The sequence below is a fragment of the Cricetulus griseus genome, chromosome 7, assembly GCF_003668045.3.
Source record: "Cricetulus griseus strain 17A/GY chromosome 7, alternate assembly CriGri-PICRH-1.0, whole genome shotgun sequence".
Taxonomy (NCBI): Eukaryota; Metazoa; Chordata; class Mammalia; order Rodentia; family Cricetidae; genus Cricetulus; species Cricetulus griseus.
The window spans coordinates 55722679-55727515 of NC_048600.1; the positions used below are offsets into that span (position 1 = coordinate 55722679).

General features: G+C 37.1%; 1 pseudogene; it reads right to left on the reverse strand.

Moving 5' to 3' along the window:
- Nucleotides 1-4182: 4182 nt before the first annotated feature.
- On the reverse strand, nt 4183-4557 carry LOC100763720 (annotated as a pseudogene).
- Nucleotides 4558-4837: the final 280 nt, after the last annotated feature.

Here is a 4837-nt window from a genome sequence, read left to right on the forward strand (position 1 = left end):
GTGTTTTTTTTTCTGCTTAATGTAAACATCATATTCATGGACTTAGAGAACAGATATAACAGACATTCCCTTAGACCTTGCAGTTTCTACTCTGGACAATTTTCAATTAATTTTCACTCAATTTCTAAGTATTTCTGCTATTTCTGCTAGAGAAGTTTTGGTATTACTGTAGTGACTTGTATTTTCCTTTTAGAGAATAATAAGTCTACAAATTTGGGTAAATTATTTGAGCGCTTAATGTTCTGCTTGCTGTAAATTTAAGGATAGGTGGCTTATGATCTGCCTTTCTGAGAGAGGTGAACAAACTTATTTTGTGTGAGGGAGACAAGGAGAAATAGCAGAGCATTTGAGTGAGATGCTATAAGTTCAAGTTTTATGCTAGACCTCAGCTGATAACACACAAACAAACTGGATTTCCAGTGATTGTTGCCAACTATGTATAAGAACTCATTTTATTTCATGTCTTCCTCAATTTAGTTCCTAATTTTGATTCACCCTTTCCTCTGGCTGGAGTACACCCTTAAGTAGGACTTTCTAAGTGCTGCTTTGGAGAGTGCACCTGAGCACATCTTGATGTTCCTTTTATAGATAGGAGGTGATCTGGGTACCAAATTACAGTGTATTTTCTTTTCAAAATAAAATTTGGTGTTAAAATTTGGTCCGGCTTAGATTTGTCCACTGAATAATCTGTGTGCTTTGGCTTACATGAATTCTTTGCTATTAAAAAAAATCTTTTTAATCCCCAAATATTCATCATGATGCTTATTGTTTAGGGTTATTTGTTGATTTTTCCTAGAAAATGATACTTGCATCCAACCTTCACTCCCACTTTTTGTAAACTATGAGAGTCTGAATTTGACTGTATCTTTAATTACAGATGTTCTAGCACTAGGAACATTCCCCCAATGTGTGGGTACTGAGTTTACCTAGAAAAGTTGTAAACTCATTCTTAGTGACCCAAGAATACTATATTGTATATATCATAAGATAATGTACTGTTTGAAAAGATTGCTTTCAAAGAAACACAGAGTATATGGATCACAAAGACACTGTTTTCTTAACAAGTTGAAAAACCTAATTTGCTAAATTAAAGTTGAAAGTTGGCACAGTGGGATGGGGAATGTACTTCTGTGTATGTTCATCTTATTGATTGTTGAATAAAGTACTGTTTGGCTAATGAGGCAGCAAGTTAGAAGGGACTAGGAGTCAAAGAGGATTCTGGGAAATGTAGTATGATCCAGGCAGGAAGTGAGATAGCAGGGAAACTCATATTTAAGGAAGGACAAGCAGGAAGTGGTTCCCTTTTCCCCTCCGCAATTCCTCCAGATTCTCGATGTGATCCACTGGCAAGGGAAGACGCCAATGGAAAGCGTCTGATAAGATAAATCTTATAAAATATATAGATTTTGATAATTAAGACTGAGCTAGTAGATGAGAAATCCTAGTAATTGGCCAAGCAGCATTTGTACCTAATGTAAGTCTGTATTGTTTTGTCCATCCACGTGGTGGGCAGAACTCAGGTGGCTGGTGGAGACGCCCACATGGCTGTAGGACTCAGGCGGCTTTTGGCGGAAAGATTTATCATAACAACAGTGGCATGTGCCTATAGCTTTAGTTACTGAGCAGGTGGAGATAGAGGGATGACTTAAGCCCAGGCATGTGGGCCCAACATGAGTAAAGCATTAAGCTGTCATTCCACAAGACATATATACATACAAAAACAAACAAACAAACTAAACCAAAAAAAGCAAAAACTAAAATTAAAATCAAAATAAAAAACAAGTAAACAAAGAGGAGGATGCAGGATTTATTTCCTTTTCATTTTAAGGAGTGATTCTGAAGGAAACAGTAAATTCACCTAATGGGAAAGCTGTGTACAATGGAATCTTGTTGAGATGCTTAGCTATTGCAGCCTTACTGGAAAGATCCTTAGTTCATTTTCCTGTGAAATGCTTTCAGAACATTGCCAGGAAGACTTGTACCCTGAACAGGAGGAACATGTGAATTCTGGTAGTTGGTTACTACACAACCAAATGGCCCAATCCTTTCAAGCCATGTGTATGCATCACTTTGCTAAAACGAAGAACAGTAAGTAAAAAAGAACTCAGTCTGTTAAACCATCTGCTTGAAGCAAAAATGAAAAGAAAAAGCTTTCCATAAGACAAACTTGAAAGGCCGATGTCTTTGAAGGACAGCCCATAAATGGCGGAAATTCTTGGGTTTGTAGGTGTGTATATAAAGACAGCAACAACAGAAATTGGCACAGGTTTAAGATGGAGAAATGGACTAGACTGCTCAGAAGCTTTCTTTGATAATTTTCAAAGCAAATGTTGAAAAACAAAATCAGTGCTCATCAGTATCTTCATTTTTGTTGCTGTAACATTTCCCATTTCCCCAGGTTGCAGTGGCATGTTTAGAGGCCACATACATCCTTTTTATATTTGCTCACACCTATTCACTCATGTACTTATTCATTCATTTATTCAAGAGACCTTTTGCTATGCACCTGTATTACATACTGTGTAATTGTGGGTTGTGAAAATATAAAACAGACACTGATCTCACTCCTCTTTATCAGACTTGGTTTTTATTCTCTTCTGGAATTAAACACAGGGAATTGAGAAATTTATTCAATAGTGTTTAGAATGAGATATTGGATTTGAATAAAAACTGGTAAAACTCGAACTGAAACTTCTATGCAGTGGAGATAACCCTGGGGGGTGGCTTATTAATTCTTAGAGAGAGAGAATTAGAAAATTGAAAAATCAAGAGGTAAAAAAATAGTCAGATGAGTTCAGTCACAAGCTGGTCACTCTAGGAAAGCAACTGAGTATAATAATAAATTCAGATATAACACGTATGGCAGTGCATGCCTGTAATAACCTAATCTTGGGAGATCGGGAATGGATAATCATCAATTCTAGGCCAGTCAGTGCTGCACAGCAAGATCCTATTTAAAAACCAATGAACAAACACCCCCAAACTAACAAATACAATACATAACAAATGTATCTGTGAATATTCTCTGAAATGTTTTTGTTCCATTTCTAAGAAATTTCTTCACAATCATCCCACTGATTTACAACACACACACACACACACACACACACACACACACACACACACACACAGAGAGAGAGAGAGAGAGAGAGAGAGAGAGAAGAGAGAACTATATTACATACTTATATACCAATGCATGTTCTATTATATTTCCCAGTGGTTCATTCTTATCTAATTCTTTCTTTATTCTTCTCTTTCCTCTCCTTCTCTTCATTCCTTCTTCTTTGTCCTCTTAAAAAAGTGCTACCCAGTCCTTACTCTATCTGCAACATAGATTGTCTAATCTTTTTAGTATAGTAAACATAATGTATTTGAAATGCTACACTACCCTCAAAGACCATTTCTTCCAATTTGATTTTCTTTCAAACTCTAATTCTAATTAAACCTTTAATTTTGGAAACCCCCAGAAGTGGACCACTATCATCTGACAAGAGCATTTGAGTGTTTCTGAGGGTCACTTGAATATTTATTTATTTATTTATCTATTTATTTATTTATTTGTTTTTTTGCTCACTCTCCCCTCCCCCCATGCTTCCAATTTGCTCAAGAGATCTTGTCCCTTTCCCTTTCTCCAGGGGACAATGTATGTCTCTCTTAGGGTCCTCCTTATTTCCCAGCTTCTCTGGTGGTGTGAAATGTGGACTGGTAATCCTTTGCTCTATGTCTAAAATCCATATGTGAGTGAGTACATACCATGTTTGTCTTTTTGTGACTGGGTTACCTTGCTCAGAATGGTTTCTTCTAGTTCCATCCATTTGTCTGAGAATTTCAAGATTCCATTGTTTTTTTCTGCTGAGTAAAAAAAGTACCACATTTTCTCTATCCATTCTTTGGTTGAGCAGCATCTAGGTTGCTACCAGGTTCTGGCTAATACAAATAGTGCTGCTATGAACATAGTTGATCAGAGTTGTTTTGATTTGCATTTCCCTGATGGTTAAGGATGTTGAGCACTTTCTCAAGTGTCTTTCAGCCATTTTAGAATCCTCTATTGAGAATTCTCTACTTAGTTCTATACCCCACTTTTTTTTTTTTACCTCTCAAGTTACCTTTACTAGGAAATAGAACCATTCATTTGATTTAATAAAGTTTAGGTTTTCCAAATATACAGCTGATTGAACTTGTTTATGCATCTTCACCAGTAGCTGGGGCATCTCCACCCTTTGTGTTTATGGTGTAAATTACTTGGGCTTTGTGCTTTGAAACCAGCTTGATAAGTTCTTTACTAAGTAGCTCCTGAAGGGCTGCCCTGGCCAAGGAACCTGGAATCTTCAGTCCCTCAGAGACTACAGCTGGAGTAACAAGCTTATAATTGGGCACTTCCTTACAGAGTTTGTCGAATGTAACTTTATCAAACAGGAATAGATTTTTGAGCTTGTCCCCAACTTTGCCTTTGGACCACTTCTTTTTGGCCTTGCCATCAGACTTATTTACTGGATCTTTGTCTTTCTTGGCCTACTTCCCGACATCTTTCTTATTCTTGTCATCCTTAGGTGGCATGATGAAGCTTGGAGAGTGACAATGACCACTGCAACCTCCACTAAGATGTCCTATACCTCACTTTTTAATTGGATTATTTGGTGTTTTGGAACTAGCTTCTTGATTTCCTAGTAAATTTTGGAGATCAGCCCTCTGTCAGATGTGGGGTTGGTGAATATCTTTTCCCATTCTGTGGGCTGCCATTTTGTCTTGTTGACTGTGTCCTTTGCATTACAGAAGCTTCTAAATTTCAGGAGTCCCATTTATTAATTGTTGATCTCAGTGTCTGTGCTACTGGTGT